The sequence below is a fragment of the Citrus sinensis genome, chromosome 8 (genome assembly GCF_022201045.2).
Source record: "Citrus sinensis cultivar Valencia sweet orange chromosome 8, DVS_A1.0, whole genome shotgun sequence".
Taxonomy (NCBI): domain Eukaryota; kingdom Viridiplantae; phylum Streptophyta; class Magnoliopsida; order Sapindales; family Rutaceae; genus Citrus; species Citrus sinensis.
The window spans coordinates 16,547,455-16,560,869 of record NC_068563.1 but is presented as its reverse complement, the minus strand read 5'-3'; positions in this window follow the sequence as shown (position 1 = coordinate 16,560,869).

Here is a 13,415-nt window from a genome sequence, read left to right as displayed (position 1 = left end):
AAACAACACACTGTGCCTTTCAATACCTATTTGTCATAATAATATTCACTTTGATAAACATACAACTGCTTCGATATAAAAATATATAAATTTAGATCTAAATTGAGATAGTTCGAGGCGAACCCATGATCTTATATCGTAGTACAACAGACTAAATTAAAATTTTGGCTTTTAAAATGAGTATGAAATTTCATAAATTTTAAAAAATGAAATCAATTAATTAGTGAACGTGTGAAGTAAAGCCAAATTAATGGAAGCCACACATGCAAACTATTTATCCACCATGAGGTTGAAAAATTCAATGTGCATGGCAGCATGTGTATCTAATACAATAATTGGTCCATATCTGTTGCCCAACTAGATTTTATATAGCTTAACTAAGCGGTTAGTAATTGAATGTTCGGTCAAATCGGCCCTTGAATTTTATATATGTTTAGCACCAACGAAAACCTACAAAGAATATGAACCGTCACGGTGTGACACAATGCCAACATATCAACTCTGAAAATTTAATGCACGACGATTGACGAAGGGGAAAAAAAAAAGGAAAGAGAAGAAAGGATTGCGTCTTCAATCAGTTAAGGAGTCAATAGAGTCGACTCCGAAAAGTTTTTCCCCACAAAGATTAATGGGCAAAATTGACCTCTGCTTTTTTGAATGGATCCCGACTAGCGAAATCTGCTGGGCATTTATTTGTTTCTCAAAAGATATGTCTGTTAGTAAATAAAAAAATTAAAGCAACACATTGTGCCTTCCTATACCCTTTCGTTATAATAATTAATATGCACTTTGATGAAGATGATAATATATAAATAGTAAATATTTAGCGAACTTTGGATCTAATTAAATTGAGATATATTGTCAAAAGCAAAATCAGGATCTTAAAGTACACAAGATTAAATTAAAAGTTAAACTTTCAAAATGGGTATGAAATTTCATAAGAAGAAAAATGAAAAAGAAAAAATGCACCAGACAGAATGAGCAAAATATTCTCATGGACTAACTAAATAAATATCTCAAACTTTAAGAACAAAATTATCCTTCATGGAAAGAGCAAAATAAATTAATTTATCCATCACAAAGAGTAAATTATTAAGTTAAGGTAAAATACGAGGAAAAAACAAAAAGGTAAGATACGAGGAAAAAACAAACTCGCATGACAAATATATTGCATTAGAGTGTGTGTTTTACTTATCTTTTAGTTTATCTCTTAATTTAATAATTTAAAGAATCTCTTATTAGATAATGACTCTAATTTAGATTTTGTAAAAAATTAAGTGACTGACAAGTTATATACATAAAACAACAAACAAACTTATGACGTAAAATACATAAACCATAACAAGTTTATGCAGTGACAAAATACACTGCATTAGAGTGTGTATTTTACTTATCTTTTATTTGATCTCTTAACTTAATAACTTAAAGTAGGGATGGTAAAATCCGGATCCAAATCCACATTGAAATTTTGATATCTAGATAAATAAATAAAATATGCAGATTCAAATGTGGGTAAATCCGCATGCATTGCAGGTAGATTTTTTGGATTTCCGGATCTGCATAATAGTAAATTCAAATATAATTTTAAATTTAACAATTTGCCTAATAATATCAAACAAGATCCAATTATAATCCAATAATCAACAATTTAATATCAATTCAACATAAATAACATACAATAATACCATAAACGCACAAATAAAAATTTCACAATATAAATCAAACATAGAAAAAAAAATCTAAGGCAACCAATTCATTACAATATTCTATTATTATTATTATTAGTAGTAGTAGTTTCTTAACATATTTTTCAAAGTTAAGGAAGATTATAGAGTTAATTATGCTTATACATATTAAATAAATAATTTAACATATATATTTTTTAATTGAAATCTAACTAAAAATAATGCAGATCTGGATATCCGATCTTCTAAATTCACTTGCATCCAGATCCAAACGAATCTTAGATTTGAGGTTCCGGATCTACATTTTTTAAAATACAGGTACGAACTTTTTCAAATCCCAATCCGGATCTTTGCATATGTGGGCTGGACCCCGATTTTTTTGCCATCCCTAACTTAAAAGATCTCTTATTAGATAATGACTCCAATTTAAATTATGTAAAAGATTAAATGATTGACAAGTTATGCACATAAAACAACCAACAAACTTGTGGCGTAAATTACATAAACCTTGACAGGCTATATATTTGTATCTAAATCTTATAAATAATGAAAAAGATTTGCATACTGTAAAATAAATCTAAAAGTTATTAAAAAATACAAAATAATACTTATTTTCTTATTCAATTTTTTTTAATTTGTTTGTTGTTTAAAAAATTGGTTGGTGAATCAATGTATTCCTTTTCATAGTTGGATATAAAAATTATACATCAATGACATATTTTTTGTTACGTTTAAGCTTAATTTTGAGAAACCAAAACCACGATTAGAGATTGCGTCTTCAATCAATTATCCAGGAAATGAAAATGAAAATGATGGATTTTGTAGTTCTACCCATTGGTTAAGGAGGTCAATGAAGTCAACACTCAAAAGTTTTTCGATAATGATTAATGGACAAAATTGACCTTTGGCTTTTTGGATCTTGAGCGACTAACCAATTTGTTTACTGGGCATTATCTCTCCGAAGATAATGTCGGCGTCAGCAAATAGAAAAGTTGATCAATTCCGAATCAAAGCAACCTGTACTTTTCAATATCCATTTATCATAATAATGCGCACTTTGACGAAGAGGGTGGCAATAGTATTGTTTTGTCAAATCAGCAATTGAATTTATATGCTTCGTTTGACTTCAACGAAAATCTACAAAGAATATGAACCGTCGCGGTATAACAAAATGCCAACTTATCAATTCTAAAAATCTAATGCACGACGATTGACGAAGGAAAAAAAGAAAAAAAGAAAAAAAGAAAAAAAGATGGCGTCTTGAATCAGTTAAGGAGGTCGAAGGAGGCAACTCTCAAAGTTTTTCCACAAAGATTAATGGGCAAAATTGACCTCTGGTTTTTTGGGTCCTAACTAACAAAATTATTTGCTGGGCACTTGTTTCTCTGTGTTAGTGAATAGAAAAATCAAAGCAACAGTCAGTGTCGTCCTATACTCTTTGGTTACGTCTGCCATACAGGATTGAATTGGACTGGATTAAGTTGGATTATATTATATATTGTATTATATTTGGTACAATATCGAATTGGATCATGTTAAAACATACTTGAATACAAAAATATTTATGAATATTTAAGAGTAATAATTAAAATTAATTTAAAGATAATTAACAAGAGCATTAAATATGTAGTAAATTAGTTATTGGGTAGTCATAATTATAATAAACAAATAAAAATTAATAAAAATATTTAATTATTTAATTAATTTTTATTAGATATTTTAGATATATTTTATTTTATCATAAAGTTAGCAAATAATGTATATATAAAATCAATTATTTACTTGTATTATTAAGTTCCATGATTATTTTTAATATTAAATCGGTGATTATTAAATTTAATACAATCAATTATTGTAACAAATTATTAAATAGTTAATTTTATTGGAGTAAAATTACCAATTTAATTAGACTATAAAAATAAAATAAAAATAAATTCAAGTAAATCATGAATAAAATAAATAAATAATTAATTAATTAAATTTTAGGTTACAAATAAAAAATAGTGTTACATATGAAAGAAATATAAATAAATTTTTTTCTGTTATTCTAATCCCATCTAAACCCACTTATAAATTGGGATTGTTAAAATCATGATTTAAGGACTAAATTTAAATTTAGTCTTAGTCCTCTCTAATCCAATACAAACAAAGTAGCCAAACATGGGATAAAATATTTAATCCTAAAATTAATCTAATCCCATACTTAATCCTAACTCCGAAACATGACCTCTTGTTATAGTGATAACTTTAATGAACATGATAAATATATAAATAGTAAACATTTAGCAAACTTTGGATCTAATTAAATTGAGATATATATGATTAGTATTAAAAATTGTTTGATTATCAAGCGATAAGAATGTTATTTTGTGCTTATATTATAATTTATATTTGTATTTATCCAATATATTAGGGATTATTAATTATGTCTTAACTATATCTAATTTTGTGTATTTTTGTGTGTTTATTAGTTAAAATATTAATTTTACGTAATTCGAGACTCCAAACAGATAAACATATGTCAATTTTGGATTCTAGAGGTTCGAGAATCTTAAGATGAGTCAAGACCGACTTAAAATTAAGGTTGTACAAAAAGTTGACTTTTTCTGTTGACCGAGTACTGATTGGATGATAAAATGAGCTTACAATAGATATGAGTGCATTGGATAGCTAGCAATTTTGACTAAATCTGAACCATTCATGATTCAATGGCCACGATTGTGCATGTGGCAATGGTTGGTGATGCAAGTTGTAGGATCCGAACTTTGTATTCGGGTCAACCCGATCCAAACGTTAACTCGCTAAATCTTAACCGTTCTTTGATCAAATCGGATGCTTCACATGATGTCACGAGTAATGTCAACTTTTGAAGTTTGACCAGCCGTTGGATCTTGATTTAATGGTTGTGAGGAGCGCATGCATAAAGCTTATGGTGGACCTCAAAACACTAGATTATGAATGTATTTTTCTATAAATAGAGCCTCATTTTTATGTTTTGAGCATCTCTCTTCTTCTCAATTTCTCTCAAATTCCCTTTAATCTTATTTTTAGGTGTGTTTTAATATTTTGCATAATTATTTTTGTAAATAAATATTAGTTTTATTTTCAATTTTAGTTGTTTTTATTCCTTTTAATTATGAGTAATTTAATTTTAATAATTATTTTTATTTTAATTATGCTTAGCTAAATAATAATAGTTAGGATAAGGTGAAACTCTAATGAAATAAATATGATTTAATCAAATTCTATTTTTAATTATATAAATTAAATTATTTTCTATTTAATTTTATACATATTTTATATTTTGAAATTTTGATTTATTGTACACAAATAAGGGAGTTTGGCACAATAAATTCTTAATATCTTAATGTAAGGTATGGTAAAATAGTATTTTGACTTATTGTAGACAAATTAAATTTTTTGCACAATAAATACTTAATCCATAATAAAATTAATGGGAAAATAATAATAATTTATATATTAATCTTTTGGGCAATAAATCTAAAAAGAATGGCAAAAAGAATTTATTAAATTTTATTTACTACTGAGAGTTGATCCATAATTCGAATTATTTCAATTTCATAGTTTCATTTAAATTAAGTTGCTTGTATTCAAGTTTTATTTTTAGTTTTAGATAAAATAAAATAAACAAATTAAATATTCTCTCTATAGATCGACCTCGGACTCACCGAGCTATAATATAACAAGACATTCTTATGCTTGGGAGTTAGAAATTACTTTTAAGTTGTGTCAGTATAGTCAAAGGGGAACTCAATATCTTAAAGTACGCTAGACTAAATTAAAAGTTAAACTTTTAAAATGAGTATCAAAATTTCATAAGTAGAAAATGAAAAAAAAATGCACCTAATAAAATGAGTAAAATGTTAATACCATTTTCATTATTTTCAGTAGATAATTTATTAATTTAAAGCAAAAGAAAAGATTGTAAAAAAAAACTCTTAATGAACTAGAGTTCGAAAAATTATATTCATAATAATTGGCTAACATTCTCTTCACCATTGGTCTAGATTGTGGATTCTCATCTAAGCATGCAAATTGAAATATTTTTTGAAATAAATTTAATTGAAGTAATTTTTGTAAGCCAATGTTTAACATAATACTCTCTGCTTATGCTTTAAAAGATAATTATAGGCTATACGTCACTTGAGTTAAGTATATAGGACTCAAACAACCCTTAAACTCTTGAGTTAGCTTTTGAGTTGAGTTAAGCCTGTAGGCATTTTATAGAAAATTAATTGTTGGATCTTTAATCCAATGTTATTAGATTCTTAATCCAATGTTAGAATTTGAGTGAATAATTATGTGTTGTGGACTGTCATGTAAGGTTAATTCCAATTAAAAGTGATCTATTAAGGTTTTTAGTAATCTAAACTTTGATATATCTAATAAGATGTAGGCCTTTAGCATATAGATATTTAAAATAATTTTTATTTCTATGATGGGCAAAAATGAAAATACTTAAAGATAATAGGAACATTATCTATATAAGTGGTTATGGTCCTCAAGTCACATGAAAAAATCTTATTCTCTTCCGACATCCCATCATCTGAGAGAGTGGAAAAGGAAAGTTGAAAGGTTTCTCTGGGATAACGTATTGATCTGAAAGACGAACCACACATCCCTAAAATGCAATTGAGTGTTATGGATATTGGTATACTTTTGCAAATTTTGTTATTCATTCTTAATGATATAACATAAATGCTCTTGGATTATGGGTGATGGTTTTCACCAAAATAATTTATTGTTCTAACATTAATGACTTTTTAACAGCAAGAAATTTTTAATCGATTTTGAAACATAAGGGAGAAAATGATTTATAATTTCAACAAATAATGGGAGAATTTTGACCATTTTCTCATTTAATTTACCTTAAATTTGCAAGATTAAGAAAGTTCCTAATAGATAGTCATATACATACGCTTGTTGGAGGGGGCCAATTTTTTCCATTGTTCTTGTAATCCCATCCTAAATTCAAAGTTATTATATTGCGGATCTACTTTCAATTCCATGCTCCCACGCTTAGAATTCTAATTCGTCTAAAGAGGATGATTCTTTGTACAGTCGGGTGGATACAACCAATAGTGCAAGAGGTTGTGATGGACAATTTTTTAGATGCTAATCATACTCCAAATAATCTAGCTTCATGGAAGGGAAAGGTGGCTGATAATTTGTTTCAAGCCCTTGACAACCCCCTCTAACTCATCTTGATTAGCATATGTTGAGTGGCCAAAGGTATGGTTTTATTAAAGACTACCAAACATCTGACTAAAGAAATGTGACTTCAAAATATAGTGAAGCCATTACTAGAAAAATGGTCTTTACTGAGATTATAATAGTATCGGTGATTACTTTTAGTGACACTTTTTTGTGGTGTCAATGTTCCCATTACTACTGTATTATAAGTTTTATGACACTATGGTATTAGTAGTTACTAATAATTATTGGATGTCAGTAGTTCGTTTCACTATAATATCACAAATATTATGACACTATAGCGCTAGTGTTTACTAACAATAATTACATGTCAATAGTTTGTTTTACACCACAAATATAACATGATAGAATGAATAAATACTAATACTTTATTGTCAGTAATTAGTATTGCTATGGTATCACTAGTATTATGACACAATGGAGTTGTTACTTTATGATACATTTTTTAGTGTCGATGACTTTTAGTTGAATTTATATCTTAGCATTTCTATTGTTACTTTATTGTTTTCATTGTTCTTTTAATTTTGCCAATCAAATGATGGTATTTAAAGAACATATTAAAATTAAATTGAAGTACTAAACTTAACAATTAAATATAAGTATACAACATTCCCAATAAAATTTAAATAAGTATCAAATGAAACACTAATACAAATATCTTAAATATAGTTTGAAAACATCTCAAATATAGTTTGAAAACAACATAAGGACAGTTTGTAGAAATCAATCAATTATATTTAGTGCATCTACTCTTTGACCTTTGCCTTTCCCTTCACCTTTCCTACCTACAAGTATAATATATGGAATCAATTAAATAGTATGCTACACAAATCAATTGTTGGATATTTACAAGAAAAAAATATATTTATAAGTTACCTGATTATTGTATGCTACAATTAACTTTGCAACATACATGGCCTACTTGCCTCGAAGTAATGAAAGGTCATTTGTAGTATATTTATCACAGCTCTTGAACTTAAAAAATAAAGCAACAAAATATATACATATTTTTTAAAATTTTTCCTAAAATAAAACAACCAAATAAATAAATATATTTTTAAATCTGTTGTGATTAACATAAAAGAAAATGCCTAAGAAGCTGATAATTTATAATAATTATTTTGCTTCACTCAATATTACTTTACCACTCAACACTGGACTTTATATGCCTTCTATTTCTACATGCAACAGCTCCAGTCGTTACAGTTTGCACTAAAGTGCCTAAGTGCATAGTAGATGTAGTAATTTAATTGCCCTCAAGCAATAAACCACAGCCCAAGAACTCTAGCCAAGATCAAAACAAGTTGCAGAACAAACCAAGTTTCGATATCAAGACACCAACACAGATTCCAATTAGCCCTAAGTCTAAGATGATTATCACAGAGTAAAACCTAACTGAGAAGCAATTCACATACACACAAGAAACATAATCTAACGTGGTTCGATTGTGCATGAAATGCACAATCTACATCCACAAGAGAAGCCACATAAAAAGATTTATTGATGAATCAAGATGACAATTACAGAGCTTCTAAACAAGAGATTACAAGCAACAAGAAGAACCTCTCTCACTCCTCTATCTCTCTCTAAAGCTCTTACAGAATCCCCTCTTTCTCCTTCAACAACCAGCTTTATACCCCTGATGTTGAAACCCATATTGTACACAATCAGGACACGTGTGTAACGACAAATAACAGATTAGATTCGTTCCTCACAAGCTAAATCACGTGCTCCACTTAAGTTTCTCCAAAATGACAGGGGGCTGAGCCGTTTAGCTTTAAACTTTAAGTGACTCGTAACTGCACGTGACAAGTGGCTGAAAAGCTTTAATCCAAACAAAGCCGTTTTGGAGCTCTGAGTTTTTGATTCATTGCACTCCAATCCACAGTAAACACACTGAAAATTGGCATCAATTTTGCCGAACAACATCTTGAATGCATTCAACAAAATATTGATCGGTTATGTTCAACTAATGCATCTGCCTACTCCATTTAAAACTACATTAGGATAAAATCTAGATATATATGGTATTCTAACTTTAACATATAATAAATATGTCAAATAAAGTGTATGTGATTATCCTAAACATACAAGGTACCTCCTCTCATTGATAGCACAATATATGATTATTGTTGTAACATTTCAATGCTATTATTGTCAATGTGCAAGTGTACACAACAAGTAATATAATTATAAGTATTCAAGATCGTCTCCATAGGGATTGATGTTATCAGACTTGCTACAACAATTTCAATAGTGTAGTTTTTAGTTTAATTGAAAATAAAATGAGTAATAACACTAGCAAGTTCATTAATTAAAACAAACTTCAAATAATGAAATGCATAAAATAAATTCTCACCTCACACATAAGAAAAAAAACCAATGGGAATGGAGTAATTAAGTGATTAAACTCTCTTAATGACTTTGACTATTTCTCCCAATTTTAGGTTTAATTGCTGCAGCATCTGCTACAGCACTAGGCAAAAGCCTTATGTATCTGCAGCTATCGCATGTTGGATGTCTTATATCTTTATGCAACTTAACAGTGACCAATTGTTATACTACATAAAATATAGCGTTACACATTTAGGTTCTATTTACCATACAGGGTGAATCCCTATGTCTAGTTCATCACTAATTTTAGATTAAGTATGACCCTTTTGGAATCAAGTTAAACTCAACTCAGGAAACTCAATCTAAAATCAAGTATTGTTCTGATATGTTCCACTAAGATATGACCTTTTGTGGCTCTTCCTTAGCTTATATCATTAAATGGGTGGTCAGCCGAAATAATGAATAAAAATAAGTATTATCAAAACAAAATACTATAGCAAACATGCAACAACACATATATTAAGTCAATAAACCATTAAAATTATCTATCACTCAACCACAAATAAGTTTAGTTCATGGCTTGCGAAAGAAAAATAAACAAAAGAGTTGCAACTATAAAATATATCCCCATGATTCAAGAATAAACAAGAGAACAAGAGAACAAGAGGACAATAGTAAGGATTGAATTTCCTGATTGATTATTGCAGATTCTCCTATGTTGCAGCCTTGATTGCGCTCTTTGATTATGTTTTCCTCTTATTTCTATTCAGTTTTTGTTCTTGGTTAACGGCCTCCTTCTTCCTTTACATGTGTGCTTCTTTTATAGTAAAAAATTTAGGTAACTAGAAGTCTAGGGCGTGTATCTTCCAGATTTGGAAACTCAAATCGCAATTTTGTAAGATTCTCGTGCGAAATCTTCTCTGTCAATGCTCCAGAATTGCTACAACAATGGTTGTTACAGCATCTGCATTGTTCCAGTCTTGCTTCAATCCTTCTGTAACCATGAAATTTGAGCATCCAATCACCTACAAATATGCATACAATCTAAGCACACAAATTATTCAAGAATAACACAATTTATTGAAACTTAATTAAAATTGATACTCATGCAAAATATAACTAAAACACAATAAGAAACATGTTATTTACTCTCTAAGTAACCTTGATTTAAATCTAAAAGTGTCATGATAACTCTCATTTCATAGAGTTATCAATTGTATTGCTATTTCCAAGCATCAAGCATGAAACAATTCAGCAAAGAATTCACCCATTAAACATCTTCACAATTCACATAAATCACAAGTAGTATTTTATAAACAATGGCAATTGATCGATTAAACACTATTCTTAAGAAAATTCATCCTACAATGCATTCTTTAACAATATATTAAAAAATAATTATAGAGGAACTTACATTGTTTTCAAGAATATAAAAATCTTGAACAATATCTTAGGTGTATTTCATCACATAATAACCACAGTTAAAGGTTCCAGGTTGTTTTGGACACTAAAAAAAATAAAAATTAGTTTCAAGTAAACTGATGAAAGTAACAATGAAAGTTATAACTTTGTTTCGTTAATACCTTCATAGAGACCCGTTGTACAATCCTCTTTTTGTTAGTCTTCTGCATTGTTATCCCAATATAACCATTAAACAATGTATGTCAACAAAATTAATCCACAACATAAAAAAAAAATGAAGTAAACCAATCAAAATTATTCACCATCATCATCAGGATTATTACCTAATGCATCAAGATACTATACTTTGCGCCTCACTATATCAATTATTACTAGCACCTAGTGGCCACTAAACAAACAATTAAAAAATAAAAAATACAAGATAAATTTAAATAATTCATGTAAAAAGAAAAGAAAATGGACGAAAAATAAATAATCTATACCTTGGGTTATATTGGAATACAATGATCTGGTCTATTTGTATCTTGTCTAAAAGGTCTGAAATATAGGAACATTAATTTAGATAACTTGCTTGAGTTGAATGAAACTTGGCTATCCATCCAAATTGAATTGGAATAACATCACCACCATTATCCATCTCCTCATACAATTGTCTATTAAAAAGAAAACTTGTATGACATATAAATAAAACATATAAATTAATGACAGTTTGCAAAATTAGAAAACATAATAAAAACATAAATCAAGTTTTTTTTTCTTACTTCATCCATATCTCAATAAGAAAATTTGAGAGCTTTGTAAACTCAGTGACTTCATTGCAAATATATTTGTCCAATCTACTCTCCTAGTAGACACCAAAAGTTTTCAGATCATGTGCAATCATAATCGACCGTGGTGGGGAGCTCTCAATCATCAAGGAAAATATGTTCATCTGTGAACTCTTGTTTTCTTTTCTTGCTTTCATAGCTCCACGATTATTCTTTCTCAAAATAAGTTTCCTAGCTGCCACTGGTTTCATAACAACGGGTTCCTTTGTTGTTCCTTTCTCTTTATATCGATACACCTCCTCATTTGCAGGAGACTTTAGGCCATTAACTTTTTCTTTGAAAAAAATCAATCTCAAATATCTTCTTGGGGTAATTTTTAACACTGCAACCACCTTTGGAGTTAAGAAAATTGGAATTGCCAACTTCGGTGTTGTCGCAAGTATTTATCCTTGCATTCATTTGATTTAACTGAGGTTGTATAAATTAAAGACTCTCCTGATACATTCTTCATTCTCGCGTCAACTCAATAGGATTAGGAATATTGAAATACATGGATAGGGTGATCAATTGACCCAATCTTTACACCCAACTTCTATTAGGCTTCTTTTGATCACCTAGGATATCATTTGGTCCTTGGGATTGGAATGTTCCCTGCTCAGTCTGTCTTGTTAGCTCACTCGACAAATTAAATTCAAAAAGATTTGTTCAAAATTAGGAATTAAAATGATGACAGCCGAAACGTACATCTCATTACCAACATTTTTCAAAGAAATAAAGCAACTCCATTTGTTAATTTAGAGGCACTTGGATTATTATTCAGTAAAATTCATCAATAACAAACAGAAACCCAAAATTAATTGCAAGCCTTAAATCAAACAAACTTTATAAATTATGATCTTATCCTCAACGCTCGGTTGCCTATTACAAACATGAAACACTACGTTTGCAAAAAAAGTCAATAAATTCTATCCAATCAAATTCTAAGAAAGCTTAAGGCATTAACAAGCAAAGAAAATTCATTATAAATTAAAAAATGACAAATAAAGTTATGCATTGCTTGCTGTCTCTTTTTATTTTTTTCATGTGCCCGTAACACATTGCACCACATGGTTTAAATCACAAAACAATGTCAGTCCAACCTATGGTTACGGTAGCTAATTTATTATTATAAACAACTTTTAGTGGTGTATGCGATAATTTTAATTTAATGAAAATGAGATATCTGTTTAACATGGTTTATGTGATAAAAAGTCATATAGATTCATCTTATATAGTTGAATTATAAAATAATTTAGGCAACTTTTAGTTTCAGGCAATTTGCATTGGTGTACACTTTTTAATTTCGAGCGATTCTTAAAGGCACAATAGTATTCTCTCAGCCACTTGCTGCACTTCAGGGGTATAACTTTCAATAATATTTTTTTTTTGTGAGCCAATAACTAGGCTTCACTGCGATCAATCTAATGCTTAAAAAGTCCAACTTCTGCAACAATTCGATAAAAAGTAAAATGAAAACTACTTTGAATCACCTTATTATTTTTATTAAAAATATTCTAAGTTTTTATAGAGTGGTTATTATGCTTGCTCTTTTATGCAACAACCTAGCATATCCTGTGCTGCCTAAATGATGATTGTACACATTCTTCATTATTTTATCCTTTGCTATCTTACTTTTTTCCTGTACAAATTGGATATTGATTCCTGCACAAATTGGATATTGATTAAAATGGTTACAAGCACTCAATAATGTTATCCAACTAACAAAATTTTCAACATATTTGAAAGTCTTCGGATAAAACCTTATCAACAAAACTTTTCCAATCTTCTTTTCTAATGCCCTCATACTGAAGAGGAGGTTTTTTCAGTGAATTCAAATTGTTGTATTGGGAAAAATATATTTGTTTGCCAACTTACATCAAAGTCGCTTATTGTAACTCTAATGCATTTGAACACTTGGGTTTTGGCCTTAAGA